We start from the raw sequence: 23,502 nt of genomic DNA on the forward strand, positions 1-23,502 counted from the left end.
ATTGCCAAAAGCGCAGATTACACTGCGACATTCTGTAAATGAGATAATGATACATAAAGCCCGTGATGGATGGGCCGGGCCTGCGATGCCTTCTCTAAATTAGCCGCCCGCATCGACTGCTAATAATGGTGACTTTATGAAGGCAATTTCAGTGCAGGACGCGAGAGGGGCCCTTCCCCTAATCAGTCCGCCGGTTAATGGATGAGAGGGTCAGGCTGAGAATTATTGACACGCCTGTGCCCTTAACCTGTTTCCCAATAAAGCTGATTAGTTTTTGTCAATTCATCAGCGACCCACTCTTGCTGGAACTGCATCAAAGCCTTATTTGCTCAGGGGAAATCAACAAGTCACACATCAGCCATGGGCCAGGAGGGTCTGGGGCCCGGGGGCACGAGGGCCTTACCCCCCCAGAGGGCTCTAGACGCTGACAGGGAGAAATTCCCAGTGGACGGGTGAGCGGGGTGTGGTGGGTCTGAACTCTGAGGCCTTTTGCAGGCTGAGTCTGGGGGGTCCGTGAGGGTCTGCTGGTGCCTTGGACCCCGAGGGGCATCTCTGGGTGTGCAGAGGGTGTCCCCAAGGTGCTGGTCCAAGACCACCAGCCCCCTGAGACGCCCCCTCAGGAGGGAAGGCAGTCGGGGCAGCCAGCATGCGGGTGCTGGTACCTACAGGTGGGGTGCTCAGTCCCTCTGCCCTGTGGGTCTTGGCTCGCCCCAGGGTCCATGGGGGGGGCAGCCCCAGGGTGGGGGATGACGCTGCCATCGGGGGCCACCTAGCTCTGTCCCTTTAAGGTCTGGCCACTGGGCTATGGGCCCATCCCCCCTCAATTTAATTTCATTAAAACAGAGCATGAATATTTCTATTAAACCTAAAATGAAATATGAAGCCATTTAGACTCTGCCTGCACCAATCACCCAGATTTATGACTTTTATTCATCACATCAAGAGCTTGGAAAAATGAATTTTCTTCACCCAGGAAGGAAATAAAACCTCAAGCTTGGTCATTTCCAGAAAGCTGTTAATTTGACCGTGTGGTAATTACTTTCACAATTAACTAAAATACAAATCAACTTGACAAATTGGGCTAGTTTATATATTAATTAGTCCGCTTAAATTTATTCATTATGAAAAGACGATTTAAGGGGACCCACGGTGTCTGTTTTATTGCAATAAATTATTGTTAAGAAGTGGGGCTAATAAAATATCTGAATATTTAGGAATATCGGATTCGCAGGGGGGCCCCTCGTCCACAATCTCACTTTCCGATTAGCAATCTGTTGGGATGTATCCTCGGGCCCGGGGCTCCGAAGGCGCAGGGTTCCTGACCCGGAGGGAGAGGCGGGTTTGGGGGCCTGAGCCGCCCAGCCGGGCTGGGCTGATTTAATAGAATGTCGATAGAGCCATCGGGCGCCTTTTAGCTTGTGATCTTTATAAATGTCCCTCTATTAAATTAGAAAATGATTCTCTTCTCGTTTAATTGTATTCTTTCGTTTCTTATTTCCAATTAATTAGTCCTATCGACGTTGCAATATTTTAAGTGACTGGAGTCCGTTTCCAGTTAGAATATATGGGTCAGCACCGAGCTTCCAGCCGCACAGCAGGACGGTGGCTTTTAATGCACGCGCCTCATCCGTCTCGGCGGGGGGCCCCTGCACCCGGGTCCTCCTGGGGGCGGTCCGAGCCGCTTCTACCCCCGCAGCTGGTGGTCCTCAGGCCCTTCCACCCACCCGTTTCCCAACCCCAGGGGCAGTGGCCCTGCACCCATTCCCCCCCACCCCTCCTTGCCCTCCTCCTTGAAGGGGTCGGCTTTGGGAGGAGTGGGAGTCAGACTGCAGGGAGGGAGCCGGTGGACAGGCCTCCCCGGGGACAGCAGCTGGTGAGGCCCACGGGGTGGGCCTTGGGTGGGGGGCCCTGGGTGGGACAGTGCAGGCCCGGGGGCACCACACACCCGCGACCCCCTCCCCAGCCCCCAGCCATGCCCCCACTTCCTCCTGAAAGTCTGTGCCCTAAAGGGAAGTGAAGACCTGGGGGCCTCACTCCATGGGGGCGCCCAGGTGGGGCTTCCGACAGGAGAGAGGGAGGAGGAGGCTGGGGACCCCAGCAGCCCCCACTCTCAGCACTCACTGCACCCCTGGGTGACGCCCAAGCATGCTGCCTCCTCACTCTGGGGGCACCCGGTGACCACCAGGAACAGCAGCCTACAGAGCACCTGGGCCGCGGACCCCCAAGGGGGTGAGGAGCTGAGAGCTGTGGTCCCAGAGACCCCTCCTCTAATTCCTCCCCGCTCAATCTACCCCTCCCACAGACACCCCTGCCTAGTTCCTCCCCCTCACACCCCTGCCTCATCCCTCCCACACACACCCCTGCCTGATCCCTCCCACAGACACCCCTGCCTCATCCCTCCCCCACACACCCCTGTCTCATTCCTCCCCCACACCCCTGCCTCATCCTTCCCACAGACACCCTTGCCTCATCCCTCCCACAGACACCCCTGCCTCATCTCTCCTCACACACCCCTGCCTCATCCTTCCCACAGACACCCCTGCCTCATCCCTCCTCCTGCACCCCTGCCTCATCCCTCCCCACACACTCCTGCCTCATCCCTCCCACAGACACCCCTGCCTCATCCCTCCTCCTACACTCCTGCCTCATCCCTCCCCACACACCCCTGCCTCATCCCTCTCACACACACCCCTGCCTGATCCCTCCCACAGACACCCCTGCCTCATCCCTCCCCCACACACCCCTGTCTCATTCCTCCCCCACACCCCTGCCTCATCCTTCCCACAGACACCCTTGCCTCATCCCTCCCACAGACACCCCTGCCTCATCTCTCCTCACACACCCCTGCCTCATCCTTCCCACAGACACCCCTGCCTCATCCCTCCTCCTGCACCCCTGCCTCATCCCTCCCCACACACTCCTGCCTCATCCCTCCCACAGACACCCCTGCCTCATCCCTCCTCCTACACTCCTGCCTCATCCCTCCCCACACACCCCTGCCTCATCCTTCCCACACACACCCCTGCCTCATCCCTCCTCCTATACCCCTGCCTCATCCCTCCCCCCACACCCCTGCCTCATCCTTCCCACAGACACCCCTGCCTCATCCCTCCTCCTACATCCCTGCCTCATCCCTCCCCCACACACCCCTGCCTCATTCCTCTTCTCACTCACTGTGTACTCTCCCATCTGGCCTGCCCAGGACCACCTCTGATATGGTCCCCTGCTGCAGGCTGGGGTTCTGGGTGTTCAGAACTGGGCCCCCCTGGAAGAGAACCCCCCTCTTAAACTGGCCACAAAGCTGGCCGCGCACCTGCCAGGGGCACTCCACAGGGAGGAAGGGCGAAGTCACAGGGGCTCATGGGCCTCAGTGTCCCCACACGCGCTGGGCCCTGGACTCAGCCTCGGCAGCCCACAGAGGACCCTCCCACCCACCGCCTGTGCGCACACCCCTTGGCTGCTTGCTCTATTTCCTAGGGACTCAATTCCATCCTCCGTGAAAGATGTATTCTTGCCATTCTCACAGTTATTAGGAGGCTCGTAAAATAGCCCAACGTAAGGGAGTCTTAGAATGGAGGCATAATTGACACGTAACATGATGTTAGTGTCTGGTGTCCCACGTAATGGTTTGGTATTTGTATATAATACGAAATTATCACCTCAATAACTCTAGTTAATATCTGCCACCAGCAGTTATCATTTTTTCTTGTGAACACTTTTAAGACCTACTCTCTAAAACTTTCAGAAGCACGTGCCAAGGGCTGAGGAGCTGGTACGGGCACCGCAGGAGGGACGGTCCAACGGCTTCAGGCACTTACTTGCACTTGGCCAGCTGCAGGCGGCTCCTCGGGCCCCACCTGGCCCACAGGGCCCTCCTGGAGTGATTCCTGAGTCTGCCAGCGTGTCCCCAGCACCACGGCTGTGGGCCCCAAACCAAGACCAGACAGAAATCCATAGAACTAAATGAAAGAATTGTGTGGGATTCAGCCGTATTGGCTTATTTTGGTCTTTGTCTGCTGCTTATTCGTTTGGGGACCACACCCAGGGATGCTCAGGGCTTAGTCCTGGCTCTGTGCTCAGGGGTCACTTCTGGCTTGGGGGACCACACGGGCGTGCTGGAAACTGTACCTGCATCGGTCTCGTGCAAGGCAGGCACATGACCACTCTCCAGTCCCCAGCCTGACCCCTCGTGGGCTGCCAGGGCAGGGAGAGAGCAGGCGGGCGTGAGGAGACCGCTGAGGGTGACCCCTCAGAGTCGAAATCAAAAGGACACAGCCATGCCCAGGGAAGGCCAGTGAGCCAGGGACAGGGATGGAGGATCCCGCTCGCCCCGACTGGGCCTGGGCAGGGGCTGGAGGGGGTGCTGGGTAGCTGGGCAGGGGGAGGGAGGGTCCCGCTTTCTCTCCGTGGAATGCTGCCAGCGCAGACAGGCTCGGTGTTTGCTGGTGTGCATTAAAGTACCGTGAATCATTGACAAGAAACCAAACAGTGCTGGGTCTATAGGATAATTTGAACCCATATTGCTCCAAGTAAAATCAAATTAGAAGGTTTCCCCCAATTAGATAGTGCAAACGCTCACACGAGCCCAGCCAGCCATGTGGGGGGTGTGTGGAGAGGGCCCCGCCTGACACCTCGCCCGCAAGGAGCCGCTCGGCACGCAGCTCAGCACCCGGGTGGCGTCAACATTCCCTCCAGATAATAAATATGAGCGCAGCACACACACTGCTTTTAATTGCATCGATAAACTGGGATTAACCCCCAAGCCAGCCTTCACTATTGCAATTAAATGTCCTCAAATAAATTGTTTCCTCAATAAACAAATGGAAGGGGCTGTGTTTGCCCTGAATAATAACAGGTGTAATATTTTACCGGCTAAAGTTAAGCATTAAGTGGAATCACTTGCTGGCTCTGATTTATTCCCTGAGATCGGAAAGTCATTTTTCATCCGTCAGGTGCCGCTTTGGTACTGTATAAACAGCTAATAATGCACTAAATCAACCTCGAACGACCTTGCATTTCACCTAAAGCCACTGGAGCCCAGACGCCCAACTTGGGGGTTCTGGGGTGTGCCTGGGAGCTGCCTTTGCTTCTGGATACAAAACTTAGAAGCTGTGAATGCCCAGGAGCCACCGAACAACCGGGGGGAGCCTGGAGACTTTGGGAGGGGCAGGCCCTGCCTCTGGCTATGGGCACCCGCTGGCCTCTCCTCTCCCAGGAGGAGCCCTGACCCTGCTACTGCACCACGGCTGCACAGTCCCCAGCCCTGTCACGGGCTCCCTGGGGGACTCGTGTGTGTGGAGCTAGTCGCTCATTCACTGACCGGGTGGAGTTGGCACAGGCACAGGCACACACATACATGCAGGCACATGTGCATGCACACGGCACGTACATGCACTCATGCTCACAAATGTACACAGCACACTCACATGCAGGCACAAATATATATGCTTACATGCACATGTTTACACATACACAGAGTCACATGCATGCGTGAACAGACACACATACACCTGTGCACACACCACCCTCATGCACATATACACACGAAACTTGTGTGCAAATACATGCATTCATATCACATGCATGCATACCACACTCATTGCACATGTATGAACACGCCAGGCTTACATGAACACCACACTGGCATGTATACACATATACACCACACTCCCATGCACACATACACAGATATGAACACACCACACTGGCTCGCACACACACTCACGCACACACACTGGCCCGTCCAGTGTCTCTGGCCTCACCCTCACGAGGACGCAGTATTTACCGTTGTCTTCACTCGGGCCACACCCGGTGGTGCCGGGGTTAGTCCTGAGGGTGCTCAGGGAGGAGTCCTGGCAGTCCTGCGGGGCCCAATCAGGCTCGGCCGTGTGTGAGTGTCGCCTTAGCCCTGCTCTCTCTCTGGCCCACACACCAGCACGCAAAGCGAGGTGCTGCTGCTGGGAAACGGGCCGCCACCGAGGGCTGCACCCCACGGCCGGACTGAGGTGGTCCCCCTCAGGTCCCGGGCGGCTGCAGGGCTAGGGGACTCCCCAGAGCACCGCAGCCCCGCACCCGTCTCCCAGGCCCCAAGCCCAGAGAAGTGATGTGGTGTGCGGAGTGGCCAGCAGCGCCCCGTGCGCCCCGGCGTGGCTCTGAAGGCGGGGAGCTGCCAGGGTGGGGCCCGGCCTCGCACACGTGGGACCACAGGCCTGGCTCCGAGAGGCCGGGCGAGAGGCACGGTCAGGCCTGCGGATCTGCCTGGATAATGAAATGAGCAGCAATGATTTAGTTTGATCACAGGCCCCTGGTGATCTACAGCGCTGATACCATCTGTTTTGCCAGCTGACAGGGTCTGAGAAGACCCCGGGCCCAGCCACTCCTCCGCCCTCACTCACCCCTGCATCTCAGATTTATGCTTGATCTCTACGGCATTAAAGAAGGAGAAGAAAGATGCAAACAGCCTCATTTACTGATGTGCATGAAAACCTTACGCAATTTTCCCCAAAGCATGAATTTTCCGTGATGAGACGCACAGCAAGGCAGAGGTGGGCCAGCAGCGTGTCTCGGCCTTGCATGGGGCATACAGGCGGCACCGGGGCCGACACCGACCCCGGGCACAGCACGGCCAGGTCTGCACACTGAATGAGTCTGCTTGTGCTCTCAGCCAGGGTCCTTATCTTATCTGGGAGAGGGGCCAGGACACCTGTCCCCTGAAGAATGTGGGAACTCGGATAAAAGTCATATCCGAGAATGTGCAGGAGAACATGCTGCTGTGTAGTGTTGGGGGGTCAGTACACACACACGGACACACCGGGTGTGTGGGCCTAGGACACACACACACATACACACACATGGACATACTGGGTGTGCAGGTCTAGGACACACACACGGACACACACACATGGATACATGGGTGTGCGGGTCTAGGACACACACACACAAACACACGGGGTGTGTGGGCCTAGGACACACACACAGACACACACATGGACACACACACATGGATACACGGGTGTGCAGGTCTAGGACACACACACACGAACACACAGGGTGTGTGGGCCTAAGACACACACACAGACACACCGGGTGTGCGGGTCTAGGACACACACACAGACACACACATATGGATACACAGGGTGTGTGGGTCTAGGACACACACACGCACGCGCAGGGTATGAGGGTCTAAGACACACACACGGACACACAGGGTGTGCGGGTCTACGACACACACACATGCACGCGCAGGGGGTGTGGGTCTAGGACACACACACACACGGACACACAGGGGGTGTGGGTCTAGGACACACACACACATGCGCTGGGTATGTGAGTCTAGGACACACACACGGACACAGGGGGTGTGGGTCTAGGACACACACGCGCACGCGCAGGGGGTGTGCTGAGTCCTGCGTTTCTGGCCCAGGAGCCTCGGGGCTCCAGGGAGGTGGTGATGCTGCCCAGACACCAGAGGCGCCCGCAGGGGCTGACCTGTGGCCTCCGAGGCTGACCGGGCTGTGTGTGGGGACACTGAGGCAGGGAGATCCCGGGTGAAGGGGGATCCCGAGGGGCCGCTCTCCGGACACGGGCGCGCGCGGGGAGAGGCCGAGCCGAGTCCTGGCCCTGAGCGCACCCTCGAGCCCGCCCACCGGCCGCCCTCGGCCAATCGGGCCTCAGCCAGCCCTCAGCACATGCCCAGAACCGCGCCGCCGCAGGGACCGTGGGCTGGTGCCCCAGCCCCTGGCCCCCTGCCCCTGGCCCTCCCGCTCCCTCGGCCGCCTGCCGGGAGGAAGGGCCGGGCTGGGGCGGGATCGAGCCTCCCTAGGGAGTTTCTCCTCGCTAACTGCGACTGACTCAAGTGTTTGTGGGAACTTGATTCCCAGAGAGCCCTCCGTCTACCCCAGCTGCTTTTCCATGACTCTCGTTTTTCACATAACAGTTTATGAAAACAAAGCAAAAGCCCCTCCGAGTTTTCTCCAGGAGGCTGTCTCGGTGGGAACGCAGCGCGGGGAGCCCTGCAATCCTTACACCTGGATTTATATATTACCTTCTGTTGACACTACTTTTTGATTAATATTGTGTATAACATTCCTTAATGCATCAGCAGAATTAATTATGCAGGAACATTCAGGCGCATGAACATTATATTGATGAAATGACGTTTTATTGACAAAATGACAGTTTAATACTGAGCTTTCCTGAAGCTGTATATCTAACCCATGGCCTCCGTGCTGGGCACGGGGGCCCTGGGCGGGGCCCGGCGTGTGTGGGGGCTAATCCACACAGGTCTGGAGCCATGAGGCCCTGGCAGGACCGTGGTCTGGGCAGTGGCTGACCATCCTGCTGTCCTTACTCCACACCTCTGGCCACACAGCCGGTCCCGGCCTGAGTCTCTCTTCCCCACACGCTGTTCTGGACAGATGGGACCCCGCCCCAGGATGGGGGGTGGAGACGGAGAACGGGCCAGAGAGAGGGCTGGGCCGACCAGGTGACCACCGTGTCCTGGAGCACTGGGGGTGGGTGTGGACACAGAGGGAGGGCCGAGTGTCCACAAGGTTGGCTGGGGCAGCGCGTGTGTCTCTGCACCCCAAAGCCCAGCGCCCCGGAGTGGAGAGCCGGTGAGTGGACTGAAGGAGGAGGGGTCTGAGCCTCTCAGGAAAGCCCCTCAAGGTGGATGCTGGTACTCGAGGCGTGTGCCTGGCAGCATGCATGTGTGAGTGTGTATGCCAGTGTGGATGTGAGTGTGAGAACACGTGGGTGTGGTGTGGGTCTGCGTGAATATGGGCGTGCATGTGTGTGGGTCTGTCTGAGAGTGCAGGTGTGAATGAGTGTGTTAGTGTGAGAACGTGTGGGTGTGGGTACGGGAGTCTGTGAATATGTGTGTGAATGACTGTGTAAGGGTGTGATGGTGAGTGACTGAATCTGTGTGGATGTGAATGAGTGTCAGTGTGTGAATGATGCTGTGTGACTGTGACTGTGTGTCTGTGTAGTGCGTGACTGTGGCCGAGTGTGACCGTGTCCGTGTGTGGCTGTGTTGGGGTGTGTGACTTTGCGGTGTTGGTGTCAGTGTGACTGCAGGATGGCTGTGAGTGAGTGTGTGAGCCGGGGCCTGTCCCGCGTGTCCCTCCCTGAGGAGCCCCTTTTGGCCCCCGGCTCCCTCGAGCGCTGCCCAGAGACACGAGGGCCGAGAGGCTGCTCTGGGCGAAGGGGCTCAGCCGGCCATGATGGGGCTCAGCGAGGTCACACGGGCCCCAAGAAAAGGCAGGAGCTGGGGGACACCCAGGTCCCTCCGGCTGCGCAGGACGAGGTTCCCTCTCCCGTGCGCCTGCCCCGTCTGCCAGGGAACCACAGCCTGGACCCCCGTGTCAGGGCTCGTTTCAGAGCCATGTCGAGTGTGCGAGGCTGGTGAGCCCTTCCCACTGTCACTGGACGGAGTGACCAGACCTGCCCCACGGGCACCTTCCCCAGGCTCGGGGAGACTCGGCCCCCGCCAGGTCCCCGAGAGGCATTGGGAAGCACCCCGCACCGTGCCAGAACCCAGAACGCGTCCTGCTCCCAGAGGGGGCGGCCTGGGCGGGGAGCTGCCTGCCAGCCTCCAAGGTCAGCCGCTGCAGGACGGGCACTTGGAAGGGGAGGCGCTGACGCGCTGGCCTGCTCCGGCTCCATTTGCAAATGAGCAGAGTGATTTCTCCACTCACCCTTGGCGGGCGGCTGTCAACACGAGAGCCACCCAGGCCTCTCCATCAAGCCGACGTGAGAAACGGCCGCGGAGGCTCCTGGGCGCTCCGGGCGCGGGCTGGGGCAGGTGGGGGCCCTGGGCTGGGCACCCTCGCCCCCCCTCCGCCCCCCTCCACCCAGACACTCGGGGAGACGCTGTGGAGCCCCTAAGCTGACACACCAGAGGACGCTGGCCTCGACAGGCCCCGAGGGTCCTGGGCCCCGAACTTCAGCCTGCCTCAGCCGGGACCCCCGGAACCCCCCGAGTTCTAGGACAAACACGTGGCCCAAGGACCAGGGTTGGAGATGAGACGTCTCAGCCCTGGCAGACGGCAGGTCCGGAAGTGTCCGACAGAAAGCCAGGCCCTGTTCCCGGCCCCCTTCCTCCCACTCTCGCCCAGTCCCGGCCGGCCTCCGTCAGCCCAGGGCACCGGGACTGCCCCTCGCTGAGCACGGCCCGGCAGACCAGGGCCTCCACCTCCCTCGCCTCCTCTCCAGGAACCCCACGGTCACAGTTCGACTGTGGGTTCACCCCCCAAAACGGCTTCCTTTTTTCCTCTGCTCATTGTCTTTTATACACTATTTCCTAGGAAATTTCTTCATTTTCAAGTTTATTGTTTTTACTTTTTCCTTTCATTTCAGTATCTAAGAGCACTTTTTTTGGGGGGGGGAGCAGGGTACACCCTGCAGTGGTCAGGACTGACTCCTGGCTCTGCACTCAGGGATCACTCCTGGGGGGCTCGGGAGACCATATGGGGTGCCTGGAATCGAACCCAGGGAGATAAATGTCCTCCCTGATGTACTACATACTATCACTTCGGCTTCTAACAGTACTTTCTTATCTGTAAGTTGGTCCTTGCTTTTTTTTTTTTTTTTTTGCTTTTTGGGTCACACTGAGCAACGCACAGGGGTTACTCCTGGTTCATGCACTCAGGAATTACCCCTGGCAGTGCTCAGGGGACCATATGGGATGCTGGGAATCGAACCTGGGTCGGCCGCGTGCAAGGCAAACACCCTCCCCGCTGTGCTATCACTCCAGCCCCGGTCCTTGCTTTTAAAGTAAGAATCTGTGAGGTAGAGACAGTCCAGCAGAAAAAACGTTTGCATGAGCCAAGCAAGTTCAAGGCCGAGTCCTGCATAGACTCTCCCTGAGCACCAAGCCAGGAGTACGCTCTGAGCACCACTGGGCGTGGCTCCTCCACCCCCAAAAACTCCTCATTATGCTGTCTGAGGAAAGCAGAATTCTTTTCTTACCAGCTGCTGAAGACGTTGATGATGCGGGGTTCTCTTCTGCTTTTCCTCCTGTGACATCCTGGTTCCTGCACGTAGATTTGGCCTGTGCTGAGCGGCGGGATCTTTCCTCAGGTCCGTGCCCTCTCCGCCACATTGGAGAACGGGGGCTGGGTGGGGGCTGCAGCCTGGGGGGGGGAGGGGGATGAAGTGGGTGGAGGGAGGATGAAATAAAGTAGAACAAGCGGAGTGATGGTGGAGCAGTGAAGTGAGGGTGGAGCAAAAGTGGAAAGTAAGGACGGAGTGTGAATGGCGGGAAGGCGGAGCAAGGGTGGGATAGCACAAAGCAAAGGTGAGCTGAAGGCGGAGCAGGCGGCTGTAAGATGGAGCAAGAGTGCACTGAGATGGAGTAAGGACGGAATACGGAGAAGGGTCGGCTATTAGTGGCATAAAGGTGGGTTAAGGAACAGTAAGGGTGAATAAGGACAGTAAAAAAACCCAGCAAGGATGAAGTAAACATTAGTACAAATGAAGTAACGATGGAGCCACAATGGGGTCAGGGGCATAGAGGTGGAGAACGGGTGGAGTATGGATGCAATAAAGGTAGAGTAAGGACTGGAGCGACAGCACAGAGGGGAGGGCGTTTGCCTTGCACGTGGCCAACCTCTCGGAGAGCCCTGCAAGCTACCAAGAATATCCCGCCCCATGGCAGAGCCTGGCAAGCTCCCCGCGGGCGTGTTCGATATGCCAAAAACAGTAACAACAAGTCTCACAATGGAGCCGTTACTGGCGCCCGCTCGAGCAAATCGATAAGCAACGGGATGACAGTGCTCCAGTGCTAAGGATGAAGTAGTGATGAAATACTGGAGTAAAGGTGGGGTAGGGTGGAGTCGAGGAGGAGAGAGGCGTAAAGGGGGGATACAGTGAAAGTGGCCTCACGGCGGGGCAATGAAGTATGAAGGAATGCACAGGAGTAAGGGCAGAGTAAGTGGAGGAAGGGTGGAGTAGGATGGAGCCAGGGCGGAGTAAGGTGCCGGCGGTGCGAGCAGCATCACTCCGGCTCTTCCCGTGCTGGACAAAAGGGGTTGAGTCGCCCACCGGGGCGGGCCCAGGAGAAGTCAGTGCCGGGACGGGTTAATGGGGAACGCAGGGACACCAGTGGGAATGTCTCCACAGAGCCTGGAGGGAGTGTCAGCGGCGGCCTCAGCCCTGCCCTCGGGCGAGCCCTCCGCAGCTGTCTGCAGGGCTGCCCGTCCTGACTGTCCAAGCTGAGGGCAATGCCAGGGCACGGCAGCTGCAGGGACGGGGAGAACGGGGCAGCGCGAGGGGCCTTTTCCAGGTCCGCGAGAAAGGAAGCTGCCGGCATCCTGGCACTCTGCTGAGGGCACTGGACTTCAGGGAGAGGGGCACGGGCTAGGTTGGGGCCTGGCGCGGGGAAGCCCGACCCCAGCTCCCCATGCTTCCCCCCTTCCCCTCCCAGCCTTACCATCCTCTCAGGTATTCCTGACCCCCACCCCCACCCCGGCAGCCACGGGCCAACAGGAGGAAGTGGGCTCCAAGGGTACCAGTGCAGCCTCTGGGCCCGGTGGCGGTGGCAGGGGCGCCTCCACACCATCACGCCCCCCCACCCCAGCCTGAAGGCAGGCGCCGCCCCCCACGCGCCCTGGAAACCGCCCCTGCGCTTCCGGGGAGGTAAGTGAACCTTGGTTCAACCTTGCGCGCAGCTCCTAAGTGGCCGTTTCATTTCAGACATTGGACTAAAAGCTCTTTCCACAGAGCCAACTCCTGCAGGCAGGCTGCCAGCAATTAATGAAAGATGATCAAATAATAAAAGGAGTAATACATTAACTACGCCACCCGGGCGCACTCGGGCCTCTTTCTGGGCAGCGCCGGGAGGAGCCGCCCCGGCCCGCTTGCGCGTCCCCGTCCCCGTGTGAAGCCCCCCTCGGCCCAGACCGGTCCCTGCCGGGTGGGGGCTGGGCAGGAGCTCGGGGCAGCCGCCACCCTCTGCCCGTTCAGAGGGTGCTGGAAGGGAGCAGCCCCCCCCTTCCCCGCCAGGCCACAAGGCCAGCCTCGCTCTGACGTCTCCGGGCTGCCACGGGACAGGCACACCCAGGCCGGGTCTCCTCCTCGGGAGCAGCGGGTGCTGGCCACACTGTGGCCACCTAGCAGTCCCAACCAACGGCAAGTGACAGAGGTTCGGAAATAAATGACCTGAAAAAGCCTGTGTGCCGCGTGACACAGCACTGGCCAATGGGATGAGAGTAGAAGGATGGAGGGACTGGGGGGGGGATATGTGTGTGTGTGTGTGTGTGTGTGTGTGTGTGTGTGTGTGTGTGTGTGATGTGACACAGTCCTGACAAATGGGATGTGAGCTGGAATATGGTAGAGATTCCTGGGAAAGTTTCCGTGCCATGTGACACAGTTCTGACCAATGGGATGTGAGCTGGAATATGGTAGCGATTCCTGGGAAAGTTTCCGTGCCATGTGACACAGTCCTGACCAATGGGATGTGAGCTGGAATATGGTGGAGACTCCTGGGAAAGTTTCCGTGCCATGTGACATAGTCCTGACCAATGGGATGTGAGCTGGAATATGGTGGAGACTCCTGGGAACGTTTCCGTGCCATGTGACACAGTCCTGACCAATGGGATGTGAGCTGGAATATGGTAGCGATTCCTGGGAAAGTTTCCGTGCCATGTGACACAGTCCTGACCAATGGGATGTGAACAGTAAGATGGTGGACCCTCCTGGGAAAGTTTCTGTGCCATGTGACACAGTCCTGACCAATGGATGTGAATAAAAGTATGAGAACTTGTGGGAAAGTTTCTGTGCCATGTGACACAGTCCTGACCAATGGGATGTGAACAGTAAGATGGTGGTGCCTCCTGGGAAAGTTTCTGTGCCATGTGACACAGTCCTGACCAATGGATGTGAATAAAAGTATGAGAACTTGTGGGAAAGTTTCTGTGCCATGTGACACAGTCCTGACCAATGGGATGTGAACAGTAAGATGGTGGTGCCTCCTGGGAAAGTTTCTGTGCCATGTGACACAGTCCTGACCAATGGATGTGAATAAAAGTATGAGAACTTGTGGGAAAGTTTCTGTGCCATGTGACACAGTCCTGACCAATGGATGTGAATAAAAGTATGAGAACTTGTGGGAAAGTTTCTGTGCCATGTGACACAGTCCTGACCAATGGATGTGAATAAAAGTATGAGAACTTGTGGGAAAGTTTCCGTGCCATGTGACATAGTCCTGACCAATGGGATGTGAGCTGGAATATGGTGGCGACTCCTGGGAAAGTTTCCGTGCCATGTGACACAGTCCTGACCAATGGGATGTGAACAGTAAGATGGTGGTGACTCCTGGGAAAGTTTCTGTGCCATGTGACACAGTCCTGACCAATGGGATGTGAATAAAAGTATGAAAACTTGTGGGAAAGTTTCTGTGCCATGTGACACAGTCCTGACCAATGGGATGTGAGCTGGAATAAGGTGGTATCTCCTGGGAAAGTTTCCGTGCCATGTGACACAGTCCTGACCAATGGATGTGAATAAAAGTATGAAAACTTGTGGGAAAGTTTCTGTGCCATGTGACACAGTCCTGACCAATGGGATGTGAGCTGGAATAAGGTGGTATCTCCTGGGAAAGTTTCCGTGCCATGTGACACAGTCCTGACCAATGGATGTGAATAAAAGTATGAAAACTTGTGGGAAAGTTTCTGTGCCATGTGACACAGTCCTGACCAATGGGATGTGAGCTGGAATAAGGTGGTATCTCCTGGGAAAGTTTCCGTGCCATGTGACACAGTCCTGACCAATGGATGTGAATAAAAGTATGAAAACTTGTGGGAAAGTTTCTGTGCCATGTGACACAGTCCTGACCAATGGGATGTGAGCTGGAATAAGGTGGTATCTCCTGGGAAAGTTTCCGTGCCATGTGACACAGTCCTGACCAATGGGATGTAAGGAGGACAGATAGTGACTCCTGGGAGTTTCTGTGCCATGTAACAGTCTTGACAAGTGGGGCATTTCTGTGCCATGAGACAGCCCTGACCAACAGGACGTGAGTGAAAGGTATCGGCGCTATACCAGGTGGCTCAGTCCCGCTCAGTGGGAGGTGAATGGTAGTAGGGGCCCTTGTCCAGGTCTCATATGAAAACTGTGATCCGTTAGGTACTAAAGGAAGTCTGGAGCTGATCTCCGTCTGAGTAATAGCGGCGGCAGCGATGTGGCAGCTCTGGAAAAGTCCAGCCACCCGAGACAGGACGCAGCCCGCCCTCGCTCCCTTTCCCAGCCAAGGGAGCCGGACTCTGGCTGGCAGCTGGGCTCTGGAAGGGCGGTGCTCAGCGTGAGTCCGGAAGGTTCCGTGGTAGGGGGAGTTGGGCAGAGTCTCTGGAGGCATTCTTTAGGTTTGGTTTTGTGTGGGGGCCACATCCCGCTGTGCTCAGGGATGGCTCCTGGGGGTGCCCGGGCTTGAACCTGGGCTGCCTGTGGCTGCGTGTGTGGCAATCGCCCTGCCGGTGGACTCTGGCCCTGGAGCCATTTGAGGTGTTGCAGTGGGGTTGGAGCTGGGGCTCACTTCTCTGGGGATTGGCATTGGCAGGGCAGGGCGGGTCCTCTGTCTCTGTCTGGGGACGCCACAGGCCCAGGGCAGAGCTGCGGTTTAAGGGATAGCGGGAGGAAGGAAGAGGACTCGAGCGCTGGGTGCATCCTGTTCAAGCCTTGGCCACCCCAGGGAACAGGTTCAGCCACCCTGTATCTTCCCGGTTTCTTCTCAGGTATCCTTCTCAGTCATGATTGTTTTGTGCCTTTGCCACGTTGCCCTGGTGCTGCTCTCAGGCCTTCTTGCCTCTTGTCTGGGCTTAAGGAGCAGCTCACAGCTTGGAAACTGGCCTCACATGCTGGGGGAAAAGGCAGCAGAGATAGAGAAGGGAACACCTAGTAGAGGATGTAGGGAGGACCCATTCGGGTTGGAAGATGCGAGATGAAAGTAGACTATAGCCCAAACATGAAGCCACTCAACACCTCTACTGCAAACTACAACACCCAAAAGGAGAGAGGACCAAAGGGAATGCCCTGCCGCAGAGGCAGGGTGGGGTGTTGGGGGGTAGGGGCGGTGGTGAGAGGGATACTGGGATCATTGGTGGAGGTGAATGGGCACTGGTGGAGGGATTCACTGTATGAGTGAAATGCAAACACAGAAGTTCATGAGTTTGTAACTGTACCTCACAGTGATTCTCTAATAAGAAATTAAAAAAAAAAAGAGCAGCTCCCCTTCAGCTAGTGCTTTTTTATTGCAGCTTCCCTTCTGCCCTGGGGACCTTGTGTCTGGTCAGGAGCAAAAGCAGGTCTGGGTCTTGGAGAGGTGGAGGCTGGTAGAAAGGAGAGGCTCCCCACAGGTCAAGGTCAGGAGCCAGAAGGTCAGAGTCCCTGTGAGCAGGCCTGGGAACAAGAGCAGCCACTGATAGAAGGCTCCAGAAGGACCTGGCAAAAAAGCAAAGACTTGGGCTGCAGCGGTAGCACAGTGGGGAGGCCGTTTGCCTTGCACGCGGCCAACCCAGGTTCGATTCCCAGCATGTCATATGGTCCCCTGAGCACCACCAGGAGTAATTCCTGAGTGCAGAGCCAGGAGTAACCCCTGTGCACTGCTGGGTGTGACCCAAAAAGAAAAAAAAAGCAAAGATCTTTGCAAATTCCAGAGGCCCTATTATTAATCCTCTTCCTCCTCCTCCTCTTCCTCCAGGAGCCTCTGGACAGTGCTCTGCCTATCCGCTGAGACCGGGCTGGTCGCTAGCTCTGTGTCCTGGCCCCCCTGTTGGCTCAGAACCCACACTGTGACCCCACTGAGTCCCTGGGGGCTGCAGAGGTAGTGAAACGGGCTGGGGGTGGGCTATGTGCATCCACGGCCTTCCCTGACTCCAGGGCAGACGAGGTAGAGGAGAGAGCCAGGGTCTAAGTGGGGAAGTTCCGAGGCAGCCCCTGGCCTGCACCCGGTCCAGGCCGCAGGGGGCTTCTGTAACTTCACCAGCATCTGTGAGGGAATGGCTTTGCCTAAAGGCTCAGCTGTGGGGCAGAGCAAGAGCACAGCCAGGTACGGCATTTGCCTTATAGTGACCGACTCTGGTTCAATCTCTGGCACCATATATAGTCCCCCAAGCCCACCATAAATGATCTCTGAGCATAGAGCCAGGGATAAACCCTGAGCACCACCGGGTGTGGCCCCCAAACAAACCAAAACAAGAATCAGCAGGCCTGGGGCCTGGGGGTAGCTCAGTGGTGAGCGTTAATCTTGCAAACGTGAGGCAGCAAGTTCTGTCCCTAGCACCACCCCAAAGAGCTGGGTGCGAGCCCAGAGGTGCTGCAGCATAGCTTGGTCACTGCACTCAGGGTGGGGGTCTGTGTCCTGGCGTCCTCATGGCAAATAAGCGGAGTGGGACGAGACAGCACCGACGCATCCCCCTAAGGAACTGTCTTCCCTTCTGTGGCGCCTCGCTGCCCGAATGTGCATGCTGGTCCAAAGCTCTAGGCTTCCGCCTGAGACTTTTGCAAGTAGTTATTCTTACGTATCCTTTTCATTCTCTCTCATTTTGATCTTGGCGGAAACCCGCATAACCTTGTAATTTAAAGATTTCCTATTACTATGGAAATCAAGGAGCTTTGCCAGATTGGAACAGGAATGTCAATTAATTGTCAATTCATCACATTGGGTAATTGATTAATTGGCACAATGTTAATCTCTAAATCAGTGGTAATAAATTACTTGGTTTTTAATCCTGACCTTCAGAGTGCTGGGACTCTCCAAATTGCCGCTGCTCCTGCGGAAAATGACTAATGAGGCTACTTTCCTCTCATAATTTTTGTGGCTCCTAAAATTTTCACCTAATTGAGAATCCCAGGGTGCCTGGGGGGCAGCTTCCGAGTGCCCTATGGCCCCTGAGACGTGCTGGGCACGGCACTGACTGCCTGGCACAGGAGCCTGTTTCAGCTGGTCATTTATTATTTTTTTTTTTGCAAACCTAATCACTTTACTATCACATAGGATTGATTTCATAGGTGTCCTGTTCATCATGAGATTTATGGCTGAGCTGGAAAGTGTGTTTTCTTGCTCTGTCCCCAGATGGCAGGAGGCAGAGGGCGTGACTGTTCTTTTGGCTGTTCTAGTTTCCTGGGGTTTGGCTCCCCAGGTCCTGTCTTCTCCAGAGCGAGGTCACCTGGTACGTGGGTGCTCATGGCCTGCGTGGCACAGGGACTCCCGATTCTGCACCCCCTTCTGCTCGTCTGTCTGTCCCCGCGGGCCCACAGTGAGTCCCCCTGGCCCAGTACTGACTGAGAGACACGAGGCTTCCGGGACATGGGTGTCGGGACTGGGACCCGTGAACTGCTCACTCAGCACACACGGGCCACCAGCTTCTGCGGCATCTGTTGGCGCTTCCACCCGAGTCCTGCTCTCAATCGTGTTGACAAGTTGCTCCAGAATTTTTCTGCCTCTTTGATTGCCAGAGGGACCTAAAACACACACACAAAAAAAGGTGTTTTGCACATCAAGCTCTTTCTAAACTTCTAGAAACATTGGAAAGTTCTGGAATCGGTCTGGAGACTACGGCTATCAGAATAAAGGTTCTGTGTTGGCCCGAGGCGGCACTTGCCCATGTGCTCCAGCCTCACACAACGTGAGTGTCCCGGCCCGGTCAGCAGTTCTGGTTCCGGTTCTGGTCCCGGAGGGAGGAGAGTGAAGGGGAAGGGGCTTCTCTCCCTGTCACTCAGGCTGGGCCTCTGGCCGATGCTGGAGGCTTCTGTGAAGCTAATCACCCTTCTGTGCTTTCCAGCTTTTCAGAGGTGACCCCTTGGGACCCAATGTCATGCAAGCTTGAAGAGTGTTCCGGAACATTCTTCAACATCTCCAAGTCTGAGTCTTCCCTGGGTGCCAGGGAGGTCCTCGTGCAGCAGAGCACGTGCTGGCCTCTTGTCCCCCGCCACCTCTGCGTCTGGCAGGGCCAGAGAGAGGCTCTCGCCCCCGTTCCACGAGCCAGCACTGTGGGTGGCTGGCGGGGCCAGACTCAGCTTGAACTCAGGACAGGCGGGTCGGTTTGGGAACAGAGAGGTCCCCTGGGGGACAGACGGGTCCACTCGCCCCTCGGGGCCTGGGCCTCTGAGCGGGCTCTTCTTGGTGCTCACTGATCCAGGCTCTGGCGCATGCCCCTGTGTGCAGGTAGGGCAGGTGGCGGCCTCCAGGCCCTCGGTGTGTCCTCCTGACCACTCATGGCCGGGGTGTTGCTCACGTCCTTTCCTCACCTTGGGGTGGGGGTGCCTCTGATCACCAGGCCTGGCCGGGGATCACAGCCGGGAATCCCCACGCGGGAGCCGCCTGGCTGGACTCCGGCCCCTCTCCAGCACCCGAGCCCGAGCAGGCCCAAGCCCCCTTCCCCTCGCAGACGCTTCTGGGCCGGGACCCACGAGGGTGCGTGGAGGGAGGAGACAAAGTGCTGGCGTGACGGTGTAGGGCCACCCGTGGGGCTGGAGGCTGGGGTCCAGGGGGAGGGGCAGCGAGGGCACCCACGGCCCTGGAAAAGGGCAGGAAGCTTTTGAACTAAATCTGTCTTTTCACACCCAAAAATATAAAGCTGTCAATTTTCATTAAGAATGAAGCAAATGAAATCTAGATGGTGCCAAATAATTAATGATGTTTAATAACCCTAATAAATTTGGATTTCATCAAAATCATGTTGCTTATCACTAGCGGTCACCAGCGAGCAGGGGGGCGGTGTGGGGGACCCCAGTGTGGGGGCTGTCTCTGGCCCCTGGCCAGCTCATCAGTCATCAGGGAGCCCACGTGCCCGTGTGGCAGGCGGGCCCGGGCGGCCGCTGCCCGTGCTGAGTGCGGTCCCCGGGCAGAGATGCTTCCTGGGGGGACTCAGCCTAGGCCGGAGGAAGGGGGCCGCCCTGGCTACGGGGTGGGGTAGCCCCTGGGCTCCAAAAGGGCTCGGCAGCAGGAACGAGCACCTATTCTGGGGCACCCAAGAGAAGAGGGGCGTCGGGGTGGCTGTGGCGTGGGGCAGGCGTGGCTTGTGACCAGCCCAGTGCGGAGACAGTCAGACGGGCGGGGAAGGACGGGGTGACTGGCAGCCTCTGGGGACAGCCGGGCCGAGACCTGGAGCCGTGGCCGCCCAGCACTGAGAGGGGCCTCTGCCCTGCGCTACACTCCGGCCCCACGGAGGGTCCGAGTTGGGGGGATGGGCCAGGCGCCCCCCACTGTCCTCTCCACATGACAGGTGCTTCCTACGGGGGTGGGGCGGGGGTGGGCAAGTCACGACGGGACAGACGCCCCCGCGCAGCCTCCTGCGCTCAGAGGCTGGTCTGCAGGGTGGGGGCACACGGGATCCACGGCCCAGCGGAGGCATGAGGGCGGCCCTGGCATGTCAGACAGCATGCCGTGTGCAGTGTGCGTGTCATGTGTTCTGTGTGTCCTGTGTGCAGCGTCATGTGTAAAGTGTGTCTTGTGCCATTTGTCTTGTATGTCATGTGTCAAGTGTCTCGTCTTGTCAAGTGTTGTGCCTTGTGTCATCCATGCTGCATGTGGTGTCTGTCACGTGTGCAGTGCATTGTGTGTGTGCAGTGCGGTGTGTGCGTGTGTGTCTGTGTGTGCAGTGCGGTGTGTGCATGTGTGTGCAGTGCGGTGTGTGCGTGTGTGTGCAGTGCGGTGTGTGCGTGTGTGTCTTTGTGTGCAGTGCATTGTGTGTGTGCAGTGTGGTGTGTGCGTGTGTGTGTGTGCAGTGCGGTGTGTGTACATGTGTGTGCAGTGTGGTGTGTGCGTGTGTGTCTGTGTGTGCAGTGCGGTGTGTGTGCATGTGTGTGCGTGTGTATACATGTGTGTACACATGTGCATGTGTGTGTGCGCATGTGTGTGTGCATGTGTGTGCGTGTGTATACAGTGTGGTGTGTGTGCATGTGTGTGCAGTGTGGTGTGTGCGTGTGTGTCTGTGTGTGCAGTGCGGTGTGTGTGCATGTGTGTGCAGTGTGGTGTGTATGTGCATGTGTGCGCGTGTGTATACATGTGTGTACACATGTGCGTGCGTGTGCGCGCATGTGTGCGTGTGCATGTGTGTGTGCACGTATACACATGTGTGCGTGTGTGTACAGTGTGGTGTGTCTGCATGTGTGTGCTGTGCCCGGCTCGTGGCAGGGAGCCAGAGTGGCAGGCGTGGCGGTGGCCGTGCTCGCTGCTGTCTGCGGGCGGCTGGTGCCGGTGGAGGTGAGAGGCTGTTCCAGCTCCCCCGCGGCCGGGGCTGGTTTATGGGCTCTCGCGAGAGGCGTGATGGATGTGGAGGCTCCTGGAGAGCTGGCGGTCTAGAGAATAATTTCTGAAAATGAAATTCCTCCCAGGGTCAGTGACCGGGGGCAGTGTGGGCCGCACAGCCCCCGCCCGCCACAGCTGCAGGCATGGTCCCTCCCCCCAGGGCACCATGTTGGCGCTGGCCAAACCCTGCGGAGCTGCAGGAACTGCAGAGAGCAAGCGGAGTCTGGCTCGCAGCTGGCTGGGCCCCGACATCTCCTCATCCGGGGGCCACAGGCCGCGGGGCTGCAGCTGCAGGAGCTGCCCAGAGACCTCAGGTGATGGAGGGACGACAGGTGTGTGAGTCAGGGGAACACAGTGCTGGGGTGAGAGGTGCTGCATACACGGTGACACCACCACCACCACCATCACAGTCACCACCGTCAACCACTACCACTGTCACCACCAACACCATCATCACCATCACTGTCACCACCAACACCATCACCACCAAAACAACCACCACCGTCACCACCATCACTGTCACCACCAACACATCATCACCATCACCACCATCACTGTCACCACCAACACCATCACCACCAAAACAACCACCACCGTCACCACCATCACTGTCACCACCAACACATCATCACCATCACCACATCACTGTCACCACCATCACCACCATCACTGTCACCACCAACACTATCACCACCAAAACCACCACCACCATCATCACCACCATCATCACCATCACCACCACCATCACCACCAACAGTCACCGTTTGCAGTCGTGTGGGGGATGGTGACGAACCCTCCCAGGAAGTGTCAGGTGCCACCCCTACGGCTCGTGGGCACAGGTGCTCCCTGCACTTTGAGCAGAACTGTGCCGCTTGACTGTGAGCAGAACTGATTCTGCCTCCCAGGCCTCACCCTGGACCCACCGCCCTCACCTCATGCTGGTTGGACACTGGGTGATCGGCTTGGAGGCCACAGAAGCGAGGACGCGCCTCACTGGCACAGTGCCAACTCCATGGCTCTGGGGAAGCAAGGCCCCCTGCCCCTCCCTGCCCCGGGCCTGCGGGGAGGGCAGAGCCCTGAAGTTCCGTGTCCTTTGGAGAAGTGCTGCTGTGCTGCAGAGCCAGGTCTGCCCTGTCTGCCCGGTGGAGGTGCGTGGTGACTGTGTGTTCACGGCCCTGATGGGCCCGTCTCTCTTCACAGCGATGGATGTCAGGCTCGCCGGGCTCATGGGCCCGTGGGGGATGCAGGGATGGAACCGAGGTCGGCCGTGTGCAAGGCAAACGCCGTCCCCGCAGTCCCTGCAGCATCCCTCTGGAGAAGCTGCCCAGGACACGGCCGCCGGGAAGGCAGGCACGCGGGAGGCGCAGGGGGTGCAGGAAAGGCACCCCGTGACGCTCGGCACTCCTGGCCCTGCACGCAGGAGCCACCCCTGTGGGGTCGGGGAGTGTCCGCGTAGGGTGCAGCGTCCCACCGGGGGCTCCTCTCCCGTGTGCGTTGGCAAGTGTCTCCCTCTGCGTAAGGCTCTCTTGGAAGCATGCGTGGGAGATAGTGCAGGGGTGCAGGCACTCGCCTTCCTGCAGCTCACCCTGGCTTGATCCCTGAGCACTGCTGGGCTCGGGCCAAACTCCCACCTCCTCAAAAGAATCACGTTTGGGATCGTTTGGGGTAATAAACAAGGCATTAAGGTATTAATGGAAAGGATGAGAATTGGAAAAGGGTCCACTGGGTAATTTTCTTGACTTTGCTGAGTTCAGACTTTCTGATCTGTGAGATGAGCAGTTGGACAGGATCCACGGTGCTCACCCAGATTCTCCTCAAATCCATCTCTTTAATATCTGTGTGTCAGTCTTTGTGCCTCGAAAAATACATCAAATATTCTAAAGTAATCACATTTCCTCAGGAAAAATAGGATCATAAACCTACTTTCAGATTTAATTTGAAGGATGAGCCACAGGTGCTCAAAGACGCTTGGTTGCTACAGCAATATTCAACGATAGCTGTGTGGTCGGAATTTTGTTTTTGGAGAGGAGTTTCTCCATGCTGGGGGCCTGAGGCCACTCCTGGCGACTCAGCCCAGCTCTGAGGGCTGGTGGTCCAGCTGGAGCTTATGAAACTCTCAGGCGTCCTGGTGTGCGTGTGGAGGGCGGGGTCCGTGGAACTGAAACCAGGACCTCTGCAGTCTGGGCCTGTGTCCTAGCTGCGGCCACCTCCCAAACCTGCATTCCGTGTGATTACTCTGTGTGTGTGTGTAGGAGGGA

Source organism: Sorex araneus, chromosome 1 (assembly GCF_027595985.1).
Source record: "Sorex araneus isolate mSorAra2 chromosome 1, mSorAra2.pri, whole genome shotgun sequence".
Lineage (NCBI taxonomy): Eukaryota > Metazoa > Chordata > Mammalia > Eulipotyphla > Soricidae > Sorex > Sorex araneus.